This window comes from Protopterus annectens, chromosome 11.part0 (assembly GCF_019279795.1).
Source record: "Protopterus annectens isolate FY-2018-M chromosome 11.part0, PAN1.0, whole genome shotgun sequence".
Lineage (NCBI taxonomy): Eukaryota > Metazoa > Chordata > Ceratodontiformes > Protopteridae > Protopterus > Protopterus annectens.
In genome coordinates, this window is record NC_056745.1 from 53,696,970 (window position 1) to 53,723,428 (window position 26,459).

General features: G+C 38.0%; 1 protein-coding gene across 1 annotated transcript in view; it reads left to right on the forward strand.

Moving 5' to 3' along the window:
* The window catches only part of PRKCQ (protein kinase C theta), a 537,712-nt gene that overhangs the window by 337,703 nt on the left and 173,550 nt on the right, over positions 1-26,459 (forward strand). The window lies entirely within an intron of this gene.

The window sequence follows — 26,459 nt, forward strand, 5'->3', positions numbered from 1 at the left end:
AAATTACAAAGTATAAAAGTAATAGTAACATAGATATGTACAAGTTAATAACATTATTATAAATTACAGACATAGATTGTAGGAAATTCATCTCAAGAGCAATGCTTGACAAGTGACTCTTGATATCCATGTTAAGATTGCATAATAAGAGTTATGACTGCTGAGACTCAATCATTACTCATTATAGTGCAAAAAATAAACTTAGGACTGCAAAGTGTTTAACAGGCTTCCAAAGCCATTGAAAGTCACTGCTAACACTGTAGCACTGTCAACAGACACACTGCAGAAACAGTGTCCCTCTGAAGAACATATTTATCTCTCACCATAAAATCTGACTTTAATGCTGTCATATTTTGGCTACAGGAAAAATATCCAATTGTAGGACATCCACAAGCACTAGCACTGATTAAGACAGCAATCCTTTCTACTCTAACCTATTCTGATAAATGTTCTTATTTTCTTTTGCTGTCTTTACTGGTGTCTTTACAAATGTCTGTTCATTCCCATTTGTCATTCTCTTTGTTATGTAGCACACGAGACCTTTTAAAAATGATTACCCTATTGTCAGTAGTACTGGAATGCTAACTAACTGTGCCGATGTATGTCACTTTTTTGTTTTCCATACCCAATGTTTTCCTCTTATTTAACCCAAAGTGTTCATGCCTCCCTAAAATGACCACACTCCTCCTTTGTCTTCAAATACCCAATTCATGCTTCCTTTTTCTTTCCCTTTTTTGTTTTGCTTTACAAGCTGATAATCTGTTACACTATTTTTGCAAACATATTTTAAGCATCTGTTTCAGTATAGAAACTGCAAACATCTGTAAAATACATGAATTTAACTTGAATCAGTGGCCTTCCTGATGCATTCTGCTATAGAAACTGCAAACATCTGTAAAATACATGCATTTAACTTGAATCAGTGGCCTTCCTGATGCAGTCTGCTATAGAAACTGCAAACATCTGTAAAATACATGCATTTAACTTTAATCAGTGGCCTTCCTGATGCATTCTGCTATGGAAACTGCAAACATCTGTAAAATACATGCATTTAACTTTAATCAGTGGCCTTCCTGATGCAGTCTGCTATAGAAACTGCAAACATCTGTAAAATACATGCATTTAACTTGAATCAGTGGCCTTCCTGATGCAGTCTGCCTAAACCTTTCCAAATGCATTCAAACAGCAGCACAATAATGGTCACGTGGCATGTTGAGTTTCTAGGACACTGAATGAGTTATGTGGCCTAAAATGGCAAGTTCCATAAAAATCCTGTTTTTCCAATAGTCAAACAGTCCAGATTCAGGATTTATCGGTATTTTTTTCCTGGTAAATTTTAAACTGCATGTCCCTGGGTGTGTTTGTTTGTCATCATTTGGCATACATCTTCCAGCATTACCACCAGCCTCATGTTGCCGTACAATCCATGGTGCTGAATATTGCTTTTCCCTGATAGTCACAGTTTATTTGCTTTTGAAGTGATTTAACCTGGATGTTTTAAAATCCATCCAAAATTGATTAGAAAACCATCACTCTCTATAGTGTTCTTAATCACTAACAGTTTAAACCTTCTAGCCTTTCTTTTTAGTTACTATAATTACATTTTTGTATTTTACAAAGCTGCCTCCCCACAACAATAGTTTTTTTACTTTACAAAGATATACAGGCATGAACAAAATCTTTAAAGATTACACTTAATTAGCTACCAAGAAACAGCCTTACTTTAAAATGTTTCTACTACACCATATGAATGAACTACTTATGGATGGGTGTAGTTATGCATTTTGCATACAGAAAAAGTGATAACCTGTTTTTAAGTACAGCATGACCATGCTTTCATATAAACTATTAATGCCAAGTATCCCTATCTACGATATATAAACAAACTATTTGTAAACACAGGGCAAACTTTATTGTTTCCAATAAGCCTGTATACAATTTTATAATACCATTTATTTACATGTAACAATTGAAGCAACAGCCATTAACCAAATCAAAAATATAAAATCAAAAATAAAATTCCAGTCCTTGTCGTAGGGTATTTTAAGCATAAACTGATAAGGTAACCATAGGAAGTATTTTAAATGAGCGAAACACATTTTGTTTGAAATATGGACATTGTATTTGCTTTGTAGAAATCATTTCCACACTGCAGACTTTTCTCATTGCAACTAAAATGTATGCATAACAAATGGGAGCTTCCCTGCAATGTGTTGAATGTTACCTCACTGCAGCTATAAAGTATAAGACGTCATTCCTTTTTGTATTCATCCAGAATTTCCTTTAGAATTTGCAAATGGGTGAAGGCAGATAATCAGTCCAGCCAGCCCTGATTTGTACAACCTACTCTAAGAAGAGTGAGGTATTAAATTGTATGAGTTTTTCTAAAGGTGACTGACTCCACTACATCAGCCAAGTTATGAAAATGGGAAACACACACCATAGCATCAGCATTATAACTCATAATCATGGCTCTATCACTGATTTGAGTACATACATTTATGTATGTATGGTTGCAGTATGAACCATCGACCATTTATGTGAGTGAATGTTTTTTCATGCTGTAGATAACAGACAGCTTATGCGAGCAGGGTTTGTTTTCAATGGAGATTTTACCACTAGCATTTTGTATGGGATTGTGTTGCAGTAGGGTAAGGGAATTTGACCTTAGCCTGCTATTGTGCAGTCTTGGAATTGGTATATATAATTAGCAGGGGGTGTGGAGAGGTTTTTGTTGTTTTCGATCATTTTAGATTTGATCTAAAATTATTGTTCTTTTGATTGTTGGTGTTGTGCATGCTTCATGTTTGATAACAGACTAATATCTATCTATCTATCTATCTATCTATCTATCTATTTGTAAAAGTTATTTAGATCTGTCTATATACTTATATATCTTTATATAGTGAGCTGATAATGTATCCGCCACCTGATTCAAAGCCCCCAATGTGGAGGTGAATTCACAGATTCATAGCCTACTGGCCATTCAGTCTCACACGTTACTGTGGTATCTAGTGCCATTACCACAGCTTTAGTTTCAACATTTCATTATCTCCAATACCTGTGCCTTCTTATAGTTCCTGTTGTCATCAACTTTTTTATTAGTTAGCAACCAGGAATAAACACTATATCTCTTCCTTGATCTGACTCAGCACTTCTAAATAAGCTGAGTGTCTGTATCATCTTTAATTCTGTTCTGTATTTAGCTGTCGCATCCTGTGTGGTTACAAGTCCCTCGTTAAATATATGACATCAGTGGTGGCTTACACAGCCATGATTGAAACCAAGGAAAAAGGGGGCAAATCTAAATTCTTAATTGCATTTGGGATTTTCAAGAATCTCAGATCTACTGAAGTGGGGAGAACTGACCTAAAGATGCATAGTATTGGCCCTGCCAAACCCAACCATAAGCCAGTTCTGGTATGGGAACCAAATCCACAACTTACTGCTGTTTCCTGCTTTAAAGGGAAATGTATTGTTAAGTTCTAACACTGCTGTTTTGAGGTGTTGTTATATTTGCCCCTAAGATATATAGTGCAATACTCTATTGTTCACAGTGCAATACTCAAAATGTCTCTTTCTGTGCAAGGATCAAAGCAATGTCTTAACCAAGTACTTATGCAATACTGAAGTCCCATGCAAGTAAGTGTTCACTGTGAAAAGTGTTAAAATGTGTTTCTAATGTGTGCAGTATTAGTCTGTCTACATGCATGTCCGTGATGTAATAGCTGAGTGTTATATGTGTAAATGTCTGTGAAAATAGTCTATATGTTGTCTGCAGTTTGAGTCCGGAGACATAGAATTTCATTCAGTATTTGCACTTGTGTGATTTCTGAATGACAATAAAGTTTACTTTGACTTTTTTTACTTTTTGATATACATGGGTGTAGGGCACTGGATTGACTGTGCACCTACACCTACAACTGTCTGGTCTATACCATGAGATCAAAGCACACAGAATGTTGACAGGTATGTGCTCAACAGTTAACATGTAGGGTTTTTTTCCTATTCCCTATGGACTGTACAATCTTGAAGTTAGTTTATATATATATATGATTAGCAGGGGGTGTGGGGGATGCAGACCCCACATGGAGGTCTTATAGTTGACTTGCTCCTTGGTAATCCCTGGAGCATGTGCAGTCTATGTCAGCATTTATAGTTTCAAAGATTTTACTTGTGTCAGTTTATGAGCACAGTCAATCCAGTGCCCTAGACCTACATATATATATATATATATATATATATATATATATATATATATATGGATCTAGGACATTTGATCAAATGATCAAACGTCCAAATCCATAACCACTGAACACACTTTAACGAAAGCGCTTTTATTGAAAAAGCGCTTTCGTGAAAGCGTGTTACTAAAAAAAAAAAACACTACATTAACGTTTTAGCAGGGGGGGCTTTGCCCCCTGCACCCCCCCACACCCCCCTACTTTAATATTCTGCCTCCACGACCACACTACAGTGGGGAAAAGGGAATTTTCCCTTATCTGCACCATAGTACGGCCTCGGCAACAGGCATACTTATGCGAAAGTGCTTCTTCGGTGAAAAGCACTTTCGCATAAGTATGCCCGGCCATTTCGGGTTCTGATGTTTGATCATTCGATCAAAAGTCCTAGACCCATATATATATATATATATATATATATATATATATATATGTATATATATATATATATATATATATATATATATATATATATATATATATATATATAGATATATATATATATATATATAGATATATATTTAGATATATATATATATATATAGAGAGAGAGAGAGAGAGAGAGAGATAAATAGATATGCCCTAAGATATTGCTGTGCAAATTTACGTAACTCTTTAATTTAAATAACTATGGTTACATGTACACAATTCGTTTTATATATTTATTGCAGAGTACCTTGAGATTTTTGAAAGGTACATTATGAACAGAATGTAAATTAATTGACTGATTAAAAATAAAAAGCAAATATTCCTGTACCATAAGAAAACATTCCTGCTTTTTTTTAAATGGGTAAAGGTCTGCAGTTACTAATATTTATTAATTCCTCCATTGATTACTTTTACTAAACTTTTACGTGTAAATCTCGGAGTACAATCACATAGCATATAACTGCAGATAACAACAAAACGATTAATCATTTGTTCTGTCAGCATTTGCAGTTATGGAAAATGCTGCATAGGTGTTTGGTAAGGGTCTATATTAGGTGATCGCAGCTTTAGGTAATTGAATACCTAAAAGTCGACACTTAAAGAGTGAAAGCTGTAAATATCGAACGGCCACTTCTGCGAATTCTTTCTTAGGGAAAGAATTCACTTGGCTCTTATCGGGAATCTGCCCTTTTCTCCACTGTAGAGTGATCTTGGAGTTAGTATATTTAGTTAGGGGGGATGTGGGGGGTGGGAGGGGGGCAAAGCCCCCCCCCCATTACGGTTTGACATTTTTTTCTTCGGCCATGTGGATGTGGTCGTTCGATGTTTACAGCTTTCACTGTTTTTTTGTCATGCTTTAGGTATTTGATTACCTAAAACTTTGACTATGTAATATAGACACATTCAGTTTGGTAATGTATCTGTTCTGCCACTGAAATATTTATAGTCTACAGAACAAAGTTCAAGAGGCTGAATCCAAATCAATTTGTCTGCAAAAAGCAAATTCAAGTGGCTGAATCACAACCATTTATCTGCAAAAACATGGTCATATTGAAAATATGTAGCATTTTGTGTAATTTATGAGGAACCCTGTGTCTCTGATCATTTCCAAAATTATTGAAAAAATAATATATTCTTCTTATTCACGGTCATCACATTTCAACGCTGCCTGTCATGTGTCTTTGAGCAGTAAGAGATAAGATTTGATACGTTCTTCTGAAATTTAGAGTGACAGTTGCTTGGGGTAGATATTGGATAAGAATGTTTTAAACATTTGACCAAGTCTTTGTAACAATCCAATTGTTCTGCATTATTGATTAGAAAAAAACTGTTTGTTTAATTTATGTAGAGTAAAGATTATTTCAACCAACCTAAATAGCCCTGCCTTGTGTCAATCATCTGACTTTGTAGATGTCACATTTAGGGGTGTCTTAATAACTCTGTTTGTTCAGTGAAGCAGAATCCTACACATGATCTGTGTGCTTCAAAATAATGACGTGAAAGCTTCTCAAATTCCTTCCAGAAACAAATGCTTCCAGTGGAATCACTATAGTCAGTCATCTCGACAGCATTGCTAAATGCTAGTGAGGCATTGTGAGGGAAGCGGCTAATGCTAAATGGCCATATGCTGTCCCCCAGAAATGTCTGTGAAAAGGAATGTTATGCAGCTATTCACTTAGCTGCATAAATTAGCTTGGCCAGCTGTGTTAAATAATATGGCCAAAGTGCTGTATTCCTCCATTATAGTCAATGGGGGAGATCATGTAAAGGGTAACATCAGGTAAGTGGCTACACAGAGGTGGTGGGGTGTTGCTGAGTGTGTGCTTGTGTATGTGCATGTCTGCAGGGATAGGAATGGTTACAGATGATTCTGTGTGTGTGTGTGTATGTGTGTGTGTGTGTGTGTGTGTGTGTGTGTGTGTGTGTGTGTGTGTGTGTGTGTGTGTGTGTGTGTCTGTGTGTGTGTGTGTGTGTGTGTGTGTGTGTGTGTGTGTGTGTGTGTGTGTGTGTGTGTGTGTGTGTGTGTCTCTGTGTCTGTGTGTGTGTGTGTGTGTGTGTGTGTATGTGTGTGTGTGTGTATGTGTCAGGACCCAGTAGACCGTGTCCCAAAATACAGAGACTGAATCTCTGAAAGATCAGACTTACATATATACCAAGTCTGAGATTTCTCAGAACATTTCCCTTTTTTCTGAGATACAGTGATCTTGGAGTTTGGTACAGGATATGTACGAGGGTAGTGTGACAGTGGTGAGGACTGCAGTGGGAGTGACAGATCCGTTTAAGGTGGAGGTGGGATTACATCAAGGATCAGCTCTGAGTCCTTTCTTATTTGCAGTGGTGATGGACAGGTTGACAGATGAGATCAGACAGGAGGCCCCGTGGACTTTGATGTTTGCAGATGACATTGTGATCTATAGTGAGAGTAGGAATCAGGTTGTGGAGACTCTGGAGAGGTGGATATATGTTCTAGAGAGCAGAGGAATGAAGGTCAGCAGGGCTAAGACAGAATATATGTGTGTAAATGAGAGGGAGGGTAGAGGAATGGTGAGGATGCAGGGAGTAGAGTTGGTAAAGGTGGACAAGTTTAAGTACTTGGGATCAACAGTTCAGAGTAATGATGAATGTGGAAGAGAGGTGAAGAAGAGAGTACAGGCAGGGTGGAATGGGTGGAGAAGAGTGTCAGGAGTGATTTGTGACAGATGGGTACCAGTAAGAGTGAAAGGGAAGGTCTGCAAGAGGGTAGTGAGACCAGCTATGTTATATGGGTTGGAGACAGTGGCATTGACAAAAAGGCAGGAGTCAGAGCTGGATGTGGCAGAGTTAAAGATGTTAAGATTTGCACTGGGTGTGACTAGGATGGACAGGATTAGGAATCAGTATATTAGAGGGTCTGCTCATGTTGGACAGTTTGGAGACAAAGCAAGAGAGACAAGATTGCGTTGGTTTGGACATGTGCTGAGGAGGGATGATTGGTATATTGGGAAAAAGATGCTAAGGATGGAGCTGCCAGGTAAGAGGAAAACAGGAAGGTGTAAGATAAGGTTTATGGACATGGTGAGAGAGGACATGCAGATGGTTGGTGTGACAGAGCAAGATGCAGAGGATAGGAAGAAATGGAAAGAGATAATCCGCTGTGGCGACCCCTAACAGGAAAAGCCGAAAGATGATATATATATATATATATATATATATATATATATATATATATATGTTTGTAGGGCATGCAGAGCCCCCCTCCCCCAAAAAAGAAGTTTGAAGGAGAAGTGTAATTTTAGAAATTTGCTCTTCTCCTGTGTTTTCAGACATTTTCTCTGCTTTTCGACACTGGACATTTCGAGTGCCGACATTTCCATAGGGAGCCTGGAATTACTCTGTTCACACTCAAGATCAGTTTTCATAGACAAAATAAGATCACCCGAGGCACTCGGGCTCAGAGTGGGAGAACGTAAGATGGACTTTAGATCATCCATCATCAACAAACTCCCCCCCCCCATTTTCACCATTTTCTACATGAGGTTAGGGTGTCATGTCAGCTGTCATCACTTTTAATTCAGTGGCACCTTCCTTTCTTCTTCAGTGATTATGCAGTCTGTTTGCTGGATACCCTCATTTCCTCTTGTCTTCTTCCTGCCTCTTCCACATTTGCTTTATCGGATTGTCTTGTGTTTCCCTACACATGTGCCTGAACCGCCATAATCTGTTGTCTTTGATATTTTTCTGAAATTGGAGATACTTCTGGCTTCTGCTGTTATCATTTCTTCATCTGTCCTGCATTGTGCATCCTACCACCCATCTCAGGCACTTCATCTCTATCACCTCTAATGTCCTCAATTGCTCTGCCTTCACTTCCAGCTTTCTGTACCATACAGTAATACTGGACACACCAGTGCTTTGTACACCTTAAATTTCAGCTTCTTTGGCATTGTTCTGTCATACATTTCCACTGACACTCTCTTCCAGTTGTTTGCAGCCCCTCTGATTCTAGCTTTGACCTCTACATTCAGACTTCCCTTCTCCTCAACCACCCCACCCACTTACTTGATACTTTAAGCTGTTCTGCAGTTTTTCCCTTCTATCTCAATTTTCATCTTATTTTGAGTTCCCCCATTTGCTGCCATGACAACTTTTTTTTGTTTTCAGTTTCATCCCAAGCTAACAAACTTCTCAAAAGCTGACTACAGCCTCCTAAAAGAGGGTATCTGTGGCTTAGCCTCAAGAAGCAAATTAGATCACTAGTGAAAACCTGAAAAACCAATTATGAATCAAAACTAGCCTCCGTAACAAAGGGAAACCATAAAGTCTTCTTCAGTTACGTCAGGAACCTCCATGGCAAAGCCTGGGTTTGTTCTGAATTAGTACTTAACAGTGTCACTTACACTGATCTTGTTGACTTAGCCAACCTTCTAGCAGATAGGTTCAGGGCAAACTTCATCCCCTCTACCCCCAAAGGCCCTTTTGATATCCTTGATACTTGTCCTTCATCTCACATCTCTGTAGATCAAGTGTTACAAGCCCTATCCAAGGAAAGAACACAGCTTCCATGGGACTTGATAGTATCTCATGATGTATTCTGCACCATCTCCAGCAAGAACTAGCTTTGCCATTGAGCACCATATATAACCACAGCCTAAGTACTGGCTTCATGCCAGCAGAGTGGAGAACTGCCATTGTCATCCCCTTGCACAGAGGTCGTGCCACTACTGACCCTAGAAACTATTGCCCCATTAGCTTGACAAGTCTGATCCTTAAAGCCATGGAGTGTATTATTATGGATCTCATAAGCAAGGACATAGGCAGTCTCCAAGCACTTGACCCCACCCAGTTCGAATTCGTCAAGGGCAGATCTTACCCTTTGAACCTGGTTGACTTCTTTCAGACTGTCACCAAGGCCCTGGATAAGGGAGAGTCAGTACATATAGCTTACCTTGACTTGGCCAAGGCCTTTGACACAATCCCCCACTCAGGCATCATCGAAAAACTAACACAACTTGGCGTAAATCCCAATCTCATCAGGTGGGTGGTCAACTGGCTCACCGACAGGACCCTCATGGTCAAAATAGGTGCCTCCACCTCCAATAGCAGATCTGTCACTAGTGGAGTTCCCCAGGGATCTGTCCTGGAACCCCTACTGTTTGGCATCTATTTCTCAGAGGTCATGCAAAGATAAAAGGCCTGTGACTGACCAAGTTTGCAGATGACTGTAAGTTGGGTGCTGTCACTGACTCTCCAAGTGATGTTAACATACTGCAAGAAGGTCTCAGAGCAACTAATGACTGGTGCCAAAGTCATGGCCTCAAGCTAAATGCAAAAAATGTATCATCATTTCATCTGGCAAAAACACGACCCCTATTAATTACCACATCACTGGTAACCCCCTAAGCACCCAACCTGTGGTGAGAGACCTGGGCACTCATTTAAATCCACAAGGCACGCCTGGAACGCATAGAGTAGGGTTAGTATTTAAAAAAAATTTTTAATGTCCTCCATGAAATAAAAAATAAAAAAAGGAAAAAAAAATTTACAAATCTAAGAAAAACAAAAAAAAAAAAAAAAAAAAAAGCAAAATCAAAAATTTTTCGAAAATTCATCTTGGAGGACATTAAAACATTTTTAAATACTAGACCTGGGCACTCAGGTTGATAACAACCTCACATTTGACCATCATGTAGCAGCAGTGGTCAGAAAAGCCTTTTACTTGGTTCATCTCATAAGTAAAGGGATTGCTTCCAGAAAAAAGGAGGTTATTACCTCTCTATACTCCTCCCTCATTAGATCAATAATTGAGTATAACGCTTTGTTTGGGATGTACCTCTCCAAACATCTGCACCAACTGGAAAGGTCACTGAAATACATCACAAAGAGAATCCATGGCCTCCAACACTTGTCGTATACAGACAGACTCAAATCACTATCACTCTACTTGGTATCATACAGATTGCTCAGGGGTGATCTGTGTCTTGCCTACAAGGCAGTCTCAGACCCTGCCCTACTGGAGATGCTCCATATCCATAAGTCTAACTCCTCATGCACTACCCACTCAAAAGGCCTGAATCTAATATGCAACATCAACAATACCTGCTGAAAAGACAGGTTTGTCACCCAGAGGCTGCCCCTGTCTCTGGAATAGTCTTCCCATACATGTCAAGCAGAACATCGGGCTGACCCTCTTCAAGTGCAATCTTGATGAGTGGGTGGCAGGTGCTGACTGAAATTTCTTTTTGGGGATAAACTCTTGGCTAGGCTTAGAAGGGTCATTAGCCTAGTAACCTCATATGATCCGTGTGCCTTCAGTTTTACATTCCATTTCCCTGTCATTAAATGACATTCTTGTTTAGAGTCTGCTTGTAATGCCACATTGTCTACATGCAATGACTTTATTGACCTGCCCCCTCTGACCTTTTTACTACTGTAGTCCACCATCAGGAAGAGCATCAGTAGTCCCAGAACTGAACCCTGATGAACACCCACTGTTGCTGTCCTAGTTTGGACACAATAGAAGAGTCTTCATGGGTTCTGTTCAAGCAGCTTTATTTTATACAAACCCATCATGATAGAAGTTTACTGACTTTAACTTAAATAACTTATATACAAACTTATTGCTGTAATCATACATGCTTACTCCCTGGATGCACTCTCAAAATGGCACTAGGAATGACACGTGCTTAACATTTATACGTACATGCTCAGTTTTTAACATGCTTCTCAAAGATACAGCACATAGCACATGCTGTCTGATCTACATCCTCCAAAACATGCAATGTTATAAATCTTTTTGACATGCAGATATCACAGACATTTATCAGTAATGCATTTATATAAGATACGATACAAATTATATATATATATATATATATATATATATATATATATATATATATATATATACAGTTAAGTCAATGTTGCTACATATTTTACACTGGGCTTAGATACTGGTCCATAACGTGTAACATAAAACTGGGAATTGGGCTTAACTATGGGAGCTGTCTATAAAAAATATTCAATCTGTGATTTACTTGAAACATCTTCAGGAATGGAAACAGAGGTAGGAGCACCCTCTGGGATGGAAACAACATTTGGTTCACTCTGAGATTTAGACTTTTATGTCGCTATAACAATGTTGTGATGATGATTCTGGTACAAGTAACAGATGTTTACGGTTTCGCCTGTACTGCATACCTTCCAAGTCTATAAGGTAGGATCTCGGTTCAGGACATTTTCCAATAACTTGACCTATGTGGTCAAAACCTTTTTCTGTCTGAAGTCTGACCATTTCTCCTTCCCTTAATGGAGAAAAAAGTTTGCTCGACTTGTCATTAGATGACTTCTGGATAGAAAGCTTCTTAAATAATTGAGCCTTGATGGTGTTATTATTCTCGGCTTTAGGCTTTAGTAGATTGGGAGTAATAGGTAGAGTGGACTGAGAAATGATGTTTCAGCTTAGTGATAATAATAGTAGATGTTAGATTAGGTAGTAGATCAATCTCAAACCAGCCAAGTAGTGTTTATTGTTCCACTCAAAGATATCAGAGGCTACTGTCAACCAAGGCAGTTCAGGAAATGGATGTAGCTGAAGTGGTTCTCTTTGCAAGTGCAGTCTAGTACTATTGCATACTGAACAAGAATAAAGTACTTTATCAATGTCTTTCAGTAAGGAAGGCCAAAATACTAACTCTCTTGCTCGCCTCTTAGTGGATGCGGAACCTGGGTGACCACAATGCAAAATGTGGATGTACTGATGTTGTAAGGAAGCAGGAACAATTTTAGTCCATTGAAAATAATGCCATCGTCCATCAATATTTCACCTCTGTAAGGAAAATAGGTTTGCACTTCAAGTGGTACACCAGATTGCTTTGATGGCCATGCAGCATTAAGGTAGTGACCAAGCTTTTCCAAAATTGGATCAGTCTTTGTGTGATCTCTCAACTCATCGAGCCTAGTGGTAGAAAAAGTATGCACTGTCATCACGTCAAAGTCAAAATTCTCTGTGTCAAGCTGTTCCGTTGTATTCCTGGGCGATATGGATAAGCTATCAGCCAGATAGAGTAGTTTGCCTTTTGTATAGACCATTTTGAAGTTGTACTTTTGCAATTTGAGCATCATTCTTTGTAGTCTTGCTGAAACTGAATGCATAGGCTTTTTTAGAATAGTAACTAGAGGTTGGTGGTCAGTTTCAATCTGAATAGCTCGACCATAAACATAACCATGAAACTTGGAACATGCAAATGCTATTGCCAAAAGTCCTTTCTCAATCTGAGCATACTGCATCTCAGTTTGGGTAAGTGTTCTAGATGCATAAGCTATTGGTCTGCCTATTGAAGTATAACTGCACCTAGACCAAATTTTGAAGCATTACAGGAAAGAGTAACTGGTTTGTTCACATCATAGTATCTTAATGTAGGTTTGGTGGCATTTTTCTGCTTGAGGTCTTCAAATGCCTTCTGGTGTTGTTCTAACAATGACCATGCAACATTTTTGCACATTAACTCTCTTAAAGTTGCTGTCAACTCAATGAAATCTGGTATAAATTTGTCTAAATAGTTGACCATGCCTATGAAATGTAGAGCTTGAACAATGTCTGGTGTTGATATCTCAAGAACAGCTGCTTGCTTGGTTGGATCTAGTCTCAAGCCAGTATTGATAAATAAATGACCTACATATGTAACTTGTGGGAGTTTGAATTTGCCCTTCAGAGGATTGAACTTCAAGTTCTTTAGGTTTCTGTCATATTCTGCTTCACCATTGCCTCCAACTAATAAATCATCTACTATTATGCCACAAGGATAACCCAAAAAAAATTTGTTTCATTGCACGCTGAAAAACTTTACTTGCAGAATTTATTCCAAATGGCATCCTTACAAATTTGTATCTACCAAATGGAGCACAAAAAGTGGGTAGTAGTGAGGATTTGCATCAAGCACCACCTGCCAAAATTAACTCTTTGCATCCAAAACAAAAAAACAGTGGCATTTGGTATTAGGGCTATGACCTCTTCGACTGTGCCCATTGGATGATATGGTCTTTTCCATGCTTTGTTCAAATCACTTGGGTCAACCCATATTCTGATTTGGTCTGAGCCTTTTTTGTGAGCTGCTACCATAGATGATACCCATTTAGTTGGTTCTGTAACTGGACAAATTACACCTTGCTGCACCATTTTATCCAGCGGAGACTTAACTTTATTCTGCATAGCTATCAGAACTCTTCTTGCTGGTCTGACTGCTGGAATGATCTCATGGTCTAACTTCATGGAATACACTACTGAAAGTTTGCCCAACCTGTCATGGAAAACATCAGCATATTCTGAGAAAATGGCTTCAGAAAAATTAGAACTAGGAGATGCACTTATGTGATGAACTTCTTTGATAAAAGAAAGCAGATTCAATTTCAAACTGTCTTTGAGACTCACTGAAGACTGTACTGGTCTTCTGACTACATAGAATAACAAGTTGTAACAGCTCTTGACCAAATAACATGAAAGCATCACTGAGCCTTCAGTCTGAATCTCTTCACCTCCATAAGCAACACGTTTTGTACTACTGGCCATGCTGAGTTGCTCATTAGCTCTCACTCTAGCAAATGTCTGCTAATATAACATTACACTTTGAACCAGTGTCTACTTTAAACTCTGTAGATTTACCATTGATTCGGACAGTACAGAACACTTCGCTTTTTGTCAATAAATTTACTGCATCAACTCTTTCACCAATTATTGATACACCACCTACATAGAAAGCTGACTGCTACGTCTCTATTTGATCAACCTGCTTTTTTTCTGTGATTTCTTTACAACTGCATGAGGTTTACTTGATTTGCAAACTTCTTGGAAATGGTTCCATTTTTTACACTTGTGACATTGCTGACCAAATGCTAAGCATTTCTCTCTTTTAGACTCATGATTTGTACCACAACTGCAACAGTTAAACCTGGACTTGGGTTTTGCTGATTCATGCTTTTACTGTACTGAAGAACATGCTCCTCTAACTGAACTGGTCTTAGAACTTGTTGGAAAACTACGTGGTTTCCTTGATGAGTCAGCAGGGGTTGTGGCTGCTATGTGCTTAGTAGACCTATTTCTGTTTTTCATGTGCTGCATGCTGTCTACGTTTGTTCTGGAGCCTGCTGAAACCACGGTACTGTCACTTGCAAGCATACTTGTGTGTTTTTCTGTCACTTCATGGATTTGACAAATCTCTTTGGCTTTACTCAACCTTAAATCACTATCATGAAGCAAGATCATTCTCACAGCAGCACTATTAATACCACACACAAGCCTGTCCTTTATTAACTCATCTTTTAAGTCACCAAACCGACACATTTTAGCCTTGTTTCTCAGATCAGTTATATAAGCTGCAAAAGTTCCCCCTGGTTTCTGATCTCTTGTGTAAAACAAATACCTCTCTAATGTAATATTTCTCTGGGGGTTAAACATTTCTCTGAACTTGTGCTTCAAACACTCGGGGTCTTCCCTTGACTCTGCCTGTACAACAATATGATGGTTTTCACCTTCTCCTTCATATACTTCTGGTGCATACACAAATGAACACTCTCTTTCTATGGTCTTTGACCTAGCTAAGTTTAGCAAAATGAATGCCTTGATGCATGCATCTTTATCTGAATAAGCTGCTTGTATAAAAATATCATACTCTTGTTCAGATATTCCCCAGTTCTCTGCAATATTCTGATCAAATACAAGAAGGTAAGGGCTTTCAAAATCTGTCTGACATATTAACATATACCAGTGAAGGGTTTTGCAAATAAGCATAAACACATACAAATACACATATGCCAGAAATTTATGCCAATAACTTTGCTCAGTAGAGCAATGAACCTCTGTATAACTGAACTTTGTGAAATAGATTTCTCTCGGGCACTGGTATACACTTGAAATTGTTATTTTTGCACAAAATCACCTCTTATCTGTATAAGAAACATATCAAATAACTGCACAATGCAAGCCTCTGTGTAACTGGACTTTGCAAAATAAGTTTCTAGGGCACTGTAATACTTTTCAAATTATTGTACTGCTAAAGTCATTTGTCATCATTTTAAGAACACTTCAAACAACTGCACAATGTAAATAACTAGGCAGGAGAAGCTCAGAGTCAATAACATTTCGAAGTAATGGCACTCTGAATAAACTGTACACAACACACTGAAACTTCCCCAAAATGGCGGTACCTTTCTAGGCAGTTCTCTACAGTGCAAGGAACACTTTGTAATGGCGGCACTTTGCAAATAGACATACCCAGCACAAGAAACTTTTCGAAAGGGCTGTACTTTAACTGCACTTCACGAAACAGTTGCACTTTGCACACACACAACTCTTCAAAATGTATGCACAGTAATAAGCACACACTCTAAGCACTTTTACACACTTTGCTTCAAATAACTTTAGTTATGCTCTTGATACAATACAAAGCCTTAGTTATGCCAAAATACAACACTTTGCAAAAAAACATGCAGTCATCTTGCTTTATTTAGGTTTAATGTGCTACTTTTTTGCCCGTATTATATTTGTTTTGCTCGTTTAATCTCTTTCCATACCCGTTGTACTTTTCTTGTGCTCATCTTACTCTAAACATGCCTATTTTGCCTCAGACACACTCGTTCTGCTTTAAACATGTTTGTTTTACTTTTCTGTTAATCATTTCATCAGACACCTTTACTTTAAACATTTCCCTTAGTTAATAAACCTTTTATGCCTCCCGCTTGTTTAATAATGCATTTTGTGCCCTTGTAATGCCCCGTTTTGTCCTTTTTATTAAATAAGTAGTTTGTGCATATTCACATTACCTTCGCTTCTTTTCTGGCTCTTTTTTATGCTCATTTCTCTTAGTTTACCTTCACTGTCATCTCTGCACCTCATGGCTCTGAATCTTATTCTCTGCGATCCCGGTTCTGACACCATGTCGCTCTCCTACTTTGGACACAACAGAAGAGTCTTCATGGGTTCTTTTCAAGCATCTTTATTTTATACAAACACATCATGGTAGAAGTTTACTGACTTTAACTTAAGTAACATATACAAAGTAACTGCTGTAATCATACATGCTTACTCCCTGGCTGCACTCTCAAAATGGCAGTAGGAATGATGCATGCTTGACATTTATATGTGCACGCTCAGTCTTTAATGTGCTTCTTAAGGATATAGCACATAGCACGTGCTGTCTGATCTACACCCGGTCACACTGGGAACTTTTCTGTGAGTCCAAAAGTGTTCGTACTTGAGCCATTGCTTCCTTGTACATAGCCTGCACTAATTCTACCAGTGCTGCCTGGACTTTGAACCTCCATAGCAGTGCTCAAATCAGCTTTCTTGGGACCTTGTCATATGCTTTTTCCAAGTCTAGGAATGCCCAGAACTTCTTCTCAACCACTTGTCTCACTGCAAACATTAGGCTGGTTGTGCTGGATCCTACTCTGAATCCAAACTGCTCATCTCCCATCTTATTTTCTACCACTGTGCATATTTACCTAGTCACACTCTCCAGAACTTTCATGTAGTGTGACAGGAGTTTGATACCTCTATACTGCCTACAGTTATGAGTGTTCATTTTGTTCTTTTATAATGGCACTAGAATGCTTATTTTCCAGTCATCTAAGGTACTCCTTTCTCTACATAGTGCTACGAGTACCTTCAGGAGCCATTTCTCCCCTAACTCATCCAACATCTTGATCATGTCTAAAGAGACCTCACCTGAGCTTGCTGCTTTCCCTGACTTTATTTCCCTTCTTCTAGAGTGGCGTCTTCTTCCTCTGTCATTGTCTGAATCAGTACAGCTTCAGCAGTTGTTTTCATTCAGAAGCTCAGAAAGTGCTCCTTCCATCTGCCTTTGATGTCCTGTGGACTGGTGAGTGGTCTTTGTTGGTATCCCTTATGAAAGGTTTCTGATGACTATCATTGTTATTATTATGCTGTTGCCCTGTAACCTGGTCAAGTTCTGTTATGCCATCTTCTGAGTCACTTTCTAGAATCTGTTAAAGTGCCTTTGATGCCTGGTTCATTGCTATTCTGACTGCTGTATTACCATCTTTTTAGCCAACCAGTATTTTATCTTTCTATCTTCCATTAACTTCCTGAACTTCTGGACTAACCAGCAGCTTTCTATAGTAATGGAAAACAAAATACTGAAGAGGAAAGCAACAACACAGGATGTTAACAGGCAGAACAATATTAACAGAATGGCAAAGTTTAGTTAGTGGGTTTGGATATGGATGCTAATGAAATATAGGCATATCTAAATATGAGGGAAACCGAAAGCAATTGAAATTAGCTAACATAAATATAACCATATGTTATTTTTGGAAGAGAAGCAGGCATTTCAAAAGGCAATAAAGGAAATTCGTCATACTTTTAGATTATAAATCCAGAAACAAACGATGTTGGGGAAAAAGCACTGCTGTGTAAAAGCAAACAAAGTCAAGAAGTCAAAATGAGAAATACAACCAGTGGTACACAGCAGAGGTAGATCCAAATTGTAGTTTAATGTAAAGAATAAAACACAGATGAGCGCTTTTGCATATAGCTTCTTCAGATCAAAAAACAGAGTAAAGCACTAGCTACTTATAGTTCAAATTCAATAGTGCATCCAATCAATGAAAGAAGCATTTTCAGGTTGCTAGGTACTTAAAACTAATAATTAATCACCAGCACTTCTTAAAGTCAACCTGGAAATACTATGCTTTAAGCTAAGATAAAAACAAGTTAAAAACACAAATGCATATGTGTGCACACCAACCATATACAAAACATATAAAACTTAATATATGTAAAAACTTTGATGTCTATAGTGTTAAAAATAATAGTAATATTAAAAATGTGTATAATGTAAAACTGTGAATGAAATGGCTATCTCTGTGTATATGTATATATATATATATATATATATATGTCATGTCTCTAGAGACGAAATATTATTCAAATAGTGGGAACAATGCGTATAACTTAATGTATGATAACTAAATAACGTATAGACTCACATCACAATAAACTTCACTGTACATTATAGTTAACACTCAAATGAAGCAAATTTATAGCTAAACACAACAGATAATTTGGTCTAAGACACCAAAGACTAGACAGAAAGAGGTTATCTCTTATTTAGGGGTCTAGCTCTCAGTGCAGGTTGTATTGAGACATGTTCATTTTGGCCAGGGGAACAATGGGCCCCTAGTCTTAAGATCCACTTCATCTCTGCTTGGTACATTTTATTAACCAAATCACCCATTCTGACGTCTAGGTTTAACACCTCTAACACTAAAAATCTGAAATCATGTCCATCACCAAATGTGTTCATACGCTTCGCTATTGCACTGTAATTCAGACCCCTCAGTACGCAATATAAATTATCTCATATCCTCTCCCTCAAATGTCTGTTAGTCTTGCCAACATAGAAGCTTTTGCAGGTTATACAATGTGCTAAATAAACTAAATCTTTAGTGTTGCAGTCTGCCATTGGAAAATGTGTAAAAGACTTATCATAGACAAGATGTATATATCTCCCTGATTCATCAATATAGTTGCAAAAAGAGCAACTATTACACTTGGCAGTATGTGGCGCTACATTCTCAGTCTTCATTACAGAATTGCGTTGGGAAAAACACAATTTTTGCCGTATAGATTTTTTATTTTTGTAACCAAATCTAGGTCTATCACCCACCACCCTGGAAATCTCTGTGTTGGTTCCAAGGATGGGCCAGTGTCTAAGTATAATCTCCCTGATGTTCTTTTCATCACTGAAAATGCAAGGCTAAGAAATGGAACTAAATCCTTAGCCTTGTTGTCCACAGGTTGTGATGTTAGAGGTTGAGAAAAATATGGTTTCCCTCTGGTTTTCCTAGACTTTCTAGTGTTTTATTGTGCATACTGTAACTCGTCATCATGGTACCCGCTAGAGGTAAAGTCAGCATATATCTGATCTAGTCCTACTTCAAAATGTTGGTCATTACTATGTAGGCAACTTATCCTCAGATTCTGTCCTTTCAAGACATTATGAAAAACATGACCAGGGTGCATACTGTTATGATGTACATACGTAGGTCTATAGCATTCCTTTCTAAAAAGTTTAGTCTCAATGCTATTGTTTGCACTCTTAACTAACAAAATATCCAAGAACTCCATTTTCACTTCTGAGTATTTGAATGTAAATTTCAAAAAGCTTCTGCTTGTATTCAAGTCTTCGACAAATCGGTGTAGTTGTAATAAATCACCTCTCCACAACAAAAGCAGGTCATCTACAAATCATCTATAAAATGCACATATGATGTATAATAATCAGAGTTGTACATCACATCATCCTCCCAACTTGGCATGACCAGGTTGGCGTACCTATTGGCACATGAAGTGCCCATAGCTATGCCAGAGGTCTGCAGGTAGTACTTCTCATTAAAGGTGAATGCATTGTTCTCCAACACTATTTCCATCAGTAGACATAAGAAATCAATATGTCTAGAATCATACGTGCTCTTATTCAATAGAACCTGTTTAATCATCTGTATGCTATCATAATTCGGTGTACAAGTAAATAAGGATACAACATCCATGGTGACCAACAATCCCATATCTCTGTCTCCATTTTCCTCTACAAGAGCATGTAGGTCCTGCAAAAAATGCTTAGTGTCCACTAGCACAGATTTACAATGGTATAGGATGGGCTTAAATTGCTTGTCGAGGTATATAGATATAGACTCGGTAATACTGTACAGTGAAGTTTATTGTGATGTGAGTCTATACATTATTTAGTTACCATACATTAAGCTATACACATTGTTTCCACTGATAATATTTCATCTCTGGAGACATGAGAGATATATACATATACACAGAGATAGTTCTTAGCCATTTCATTCACAGTTTTACATTATACACGTTTTTAATATTACTATTATTTTTAACACTACAGACATTATAGCTTTTACATATATTACGTTTTATATGTTTTGCATATGCTTGGTGTGCAGGCATATGCACTTGTGTTTTTACCTTGGCTTAAAGCATATTATTTCCAGGTTGACTTTAAGAAGTGCTGGTGATTAATTATTAGTTTTAAGTACCTATCAACCTGAAAATGCCTCTTTCATTGATTGGATGCACTGTTGAATTTGAACTATAAGTAGCTAGTGCTTTACTCTGTTTTTTGATCTGAAGAAGCTATATGCAAAAGCGCTCATCTGTGTTTTATTCTTTACATTAAACTAGGATTTGGATCTACCTCTGCTGTGCACCACTGGTTGTATTTCTTATTTTGACTTCTTGACTTTGTTTGCTTTTACACACCAGTGGTTCTTTTTTCCCCCAACATCGTTTGTTTTTGGATTTACATCGGTTTGCTGTTTGGGGAATCATGGCAGAAGGTGCTGCAGTTGACATTGAATTGGATTTTAATCCACAGACTAAAACCAATAATGGCAACAATCGTCTATTTGATATTTTAAACAGGGACGACAATCCACTACTCAGTGATCAGTTCAATGCTGGTAATAATGAAACCAGTGAGCCATTAGATGATCTTAGAGCATACCATGAATCAATGAGAAACCCTGAAAACCACCTCTACCGTTTGAAACGCATATAATGCCAGCGATTCCACATGGAAGCATGCCACACTCTTAAAATAATACCTCGAGGTTTGAGAATTTTTTTCATGCCTACCTATGGGGAACAGCACCCACAACTGTTAGCTCAATGGCAGAAGCTAAATTTAGACACAAGCTTCGCCTATATGTGCTTGCTAATTGACTACTTTGCATCCATCAAAAAGGAACTTATCATTAACATACAGAGACTACAGGATGATATTTACTTGAAATATCCTGTAGCTCTGGTGGACATTAAAGTTAGTGAAATTATAGACCAAGTTTTGGTCTATGAATGGAAATTGCTTGCACAGAAGAAGAAGAAGATACAGCGTGACAGCAATGATTTTTCTAACAATCGTGTATTTACATGGCCAAGGGAGAGGACCAAGAGAACCGTGAATGAAGTCTAATTTCACCCTTAATCGCAACCAACAAAGCTGACATAATCGTACAGAAAATGCAAATGCTGCTTCTGATAAGAATGGTCCTATCATAACTCAATCTGAGCTATGTGGCGAGGTCTACTACGTCCAACTCCACCTCTAATCACACTGAGAGAGTGGCTGCAACACAGGAAGCCCCTAATGCTTCTATACTTGTTCTGTCCCATGCAAGAGTTTTGAATGAAGGAAGCCTGACAGCCGTTAGTGAACCTGTAGTGCACAGGAAAGAAGTTGAAGGAGTATAGACACAGGTTTTTTCCAACCTGCCACTGCCCTACTGACAGAACAGGAAGTGATTGGTAGAAGGCCTGGAGAATCGATCGAAGAACAAACTGAGGTTTTTAGGGTCCGAATCGGGCATGAACACCTTGACCTCGATGTGGAAACAGGATTGAAGGACTTAATATGGAACAACTCCAGCAGGAACTTAACTGACAACGAAATACAGGTACTGAATAAAGGCTTGTCCTTTATACCTGCTCAATCTGCTGATATTTCTGAAACTTTGATTTAAGAATGTTTGCCAGGAATGTTAGCTTAAAGGCACTGTACTGCAACACAAATGAGAATGATAACAGCGGCCTAACTACTTTTAAAAAACAGTGTATTTGTACCTAAACAACACCCAACAATTGAAACCTTTGTCAAGATGTGTGAGAGTGACATTTACGAGTAATTGAATAATAACAAGAGAAGAAAGGGTTTTGTTAATCTATCTAAAAGTGAAGAACATGAATTGAGTGAGTTACAAAATGACAATAATATTTCGATCAGACCTGCTGATAAAGGCAGTCAAATAGTTGTGATGGACAGACACTTTTATACTGGAAGTATTAATTGTATGCTTGATGATATCAATACCTACAAATTGATTGATAGGAATGATGTTTTGAAAATAAGTGACAGCATTATAAATTCACTTACAGAATGTTTAGATAATTATTTGCTGACCAGTGAGCTTTATAACTATTTTTTAGTTGAACATCCTAGAGTACTAATTCTCAATGGTTTACCCAAAATACATAAGAATGCACTATGCCCCCCTTTTAGACCAACTGTTGCAGGAAGTGGGTGGCTTACTGAGCCTATATCTATATACCTCGACAATGAATTTAAACCCATCCTATCCCATTGTAAATCTGTGCTAGTGGACACTAAGCATTTTCTGCAGGACCTACATGTTCTTGTAGAGGAAAATGGAGACAGAGATATGGGATTGTTGGTCACCATGGATGTTGCATCCTTATTTACTTGTACACCGAATTATGATGGCATACAGATGATTAAACAGGTTCTATTGAATAAGACCACCTATGATTCTAGACAAATAGATTTCTTATGTCTACTGATGGAAATAGTGTTGGAGAACAATGCATTCACCTTTAATAAGAAGTACTACCTGCAGACCTATGGCATAGCTATAGGCACTTCATGTGCCAATAGGTACGCCAACCTGGTCATGCCAAGTTGGCAGGATGATGTGATGTACAACTCTGATTATTATATATCATATGTGCATTCTATAGATGATTTGTAGCTGACCTGCTTTTGTTGTCGAGAGGTGATTTATTACAACTACACTGATTTGTCGAAGGCTTGAATACAAGCAGAAGCTTTTTGAAATTTACATTCAAATACTCAGAAGTGAAAATGGAGTTCTTGGATATTTTGTTAGTTAAGAGTGCAAACAATAGCATTGAGACTAAACTTTTTAGAAAGGAATGCTATAGACCTACGTATGTACATCATAACAGTATGCACCCTGGTCATGTTTTTCATAATGTCTTGAAAGGACAGAATCTGAGGATAAGTTGCCTACATAGTAATGACCAACATTTTGAAGTAGGACTAGATCAGATATATGCTGACTTTACCTCTAGCGGGTACCATGATGACGAGTTACAGTATGCACAATAAAACACTAGAAAGTCTAGGAAAACCAGAGGGAAACCATATTTTTCTCATCCTCTAATATCACAACCTGTGGACAACAAGGCTAAGGATTTAGTTCCATTTCTTAGCCTTGCATTTTCAGTGATGAAAAGAACATCAGGGAGATTATACTTAGACACTGGCCCATCCTAGGAACCAACACAGAGATTTCCAGGGTGGTGGGTGATAGACCTAGATTTGGTTACAAAAATAAAAAATCTATACGGCAAAAATTGTGTTTTTCCCAACGCAATTCTGTAATGAAGACTGAGAATGTAGCGCCACATACTGCCAAGTGTAATAGTTGCTCTTTTTGCAACTATATTGATGAATCGGGGAGATATATACATCCTGTCTATGATACGTCTTTTACACATTTTCCAATGGCAGACTGCAACACTAAAGATTTAGTTTATTTAGCACATTGTATAACCTGCAAAAGCTTCTATGTTGGCAAGACTAACAGACATTTGAGGGAGAGGATATGAGATAATTTATATTGCGCATGGAGGGGTCTGAATTACAGTGCAATAGCGAAGCGTATGAACACATTTGGTGATGGACATGATTTCAGATTTTTAGTGTTAGAGGTGTTAAACCTAGATGTCAGAATGGGTGATTTGGTTAATAAAACTTACCAAGCAGAGATGAAGTGGATCTTAAGACTAGGGGCCCATAGTTCCTCTGACCTAAATGAACATGTCTCAATACAACCTGCACTGAGAGCTAGACCCCCTAAATAAGAGATAATCTCTTTCTGTCTAGTTTTTGGTGTCTTAGACCAAATTATCTGTTGTGTTTAGCTATAAATTTGCTGCTTTTGAGTGTTAACTATAATACAGTGAAGTTTATTGTGGTGTGAGTCTATACATTATTTAGTTATCATACATTAAGCTATGGACAGGTTGACAGACGAGATCAGACAGGAGTCCCTGTGGACTATGATGTTTGCAAATGACATTGTAATCTGTAGTGAGAGTAGGGAACAGGTGGAAGACACCCTGGAGAGATGGAGATATGCCTTAGAGAGAAGAGGAATGAAGGTCAGCAGGACTAAGACAGAATATATGTGTGTGAATGAGATGGGGGATACAGGAGTGGTGAGGATGCAAGGAGTAGAGGTGGCGAAGGTGGACGAGTTTAAATACTTGGGGTCAAAAGTTCAGAGTAACGGTGAGTGTGGAAGAGAGGTGAAGAAGAGAGTACAGGCAGGATGGAGTGGATGGAGAAGTGTGTCAGGAGTGATATGTGACAGACGAGTACCTGTAAGAGTGAAAGGAAGGTCTACAAGAGGGTAGTGAGACCAGCTATGTTATATGGGTTGGAGACAGTGGCATTGACAAAAAGGCAGGAGTTTGAGCTGGATGTGGCAGAGTTAAAGATGTTAAGATTTGCACTGGGTGTGATGAGGGTGGACAGGATTAGGAATAAGTTTATTAGTGGGTCAGCCCAGGTTGGAATGTTTAGAGACAAAGCCAAAGAGGCAAGATTACGTTGGTTTGGACTTGTGCTGAGGAGGGATGCTGAGTATATTGGGAAAAAGATGCTAAGGATGAAGCTACCAGGTAACAGGAAAAGAGGAAGGCCTAAGATAAGGTTTATGAATGTGGTGAGAGAGGACATGCAGGTGGTTAGTGTGACAGAGCAAGATGCAGAGGACAGGAAGAAATGGAAACAGGTGATCTGCTGTGGCGACACCTAATGGGAACAGCCGAAAGATGATGATGATGATGATGATGATATTAAGCTATACACATTATTTCCACTGATATTTGAATAATATTTTGTCTCTAGAGACATGACATATATATACATATACACAGAGATAGCCATTTCATTCACGGTTTTACATTATACACGTTTTTAATATTACTATTATTTTTAACACTATAGACATTATAGCTTTTACATATACTAAGTTTTATATGTTTTGTATATGGTTGGTGTGCACACATATGCACTTGTGTTTTTAACTTGTTTTTACCTTGGCTTAAAGCATATTATTTCCAGGTTGACTTTAAGAAGTGCTGGTGATTAATTATTAGTTTTAAGTACCTATCAACCTGAAAATGCCTCTTTCATTGATTGGATGCACTGTTGAATTTGAACTATAAGTAGCTAGTGCTTTACTCTGTTTTTTGATCTGAAGAAGCTATATGCAAAAGTGCTCATCTGTGTTTTATTCTTTGTATTAAACTACAATTTGGATCTACCTCTGCTGTGTACCACTGGTTGTATTTCTCATTTTTACTTCTATACTTTTAGATTATCTTCATGATGAAACATTCATGGTGGGCTTTGCTCATAGAAAATAAGGGGAAAAACTGTTGTTACGCGCATCCTTTTCCTTATGTTCATCTGCCTTTGACACACTTTACACATGCAGGCAAGTTATAGGTACTTTTATGACTGTATTATTTAAATTTTCTTTGTGGTAGTGTCACATTGGTTTTGGGTTTCAACAATGTGTGAAAAAATATGTGTGCTTAATACTTTGTTTATTTTCTTAATTTCTTTCACTTTACTAAGGTTTAATGAACTTTAAGGTAAGGTATGCTGCTCTGGAGAATGTGTTGCTGTTTTTCAACTTAACTTCTTCCTTGCAACTTGATTGCAGATATGAAATGTACTGTTCATATACTGAATGGTTCAAATAGTGATACATTGTAGTAATATGTGATTTCAGTTTCAGTTTACTTCAACTATTGTTCTTCAAGTGCCTCCCTGGCAAACAGGGCTATAACTCTAACTATAACCCATTTAACTGGGCACAAATTAGTGCCCAGCTAGTGCAGGAAATAATAACAGGAAAAGCGGAGGGATGATGTAACCTCCC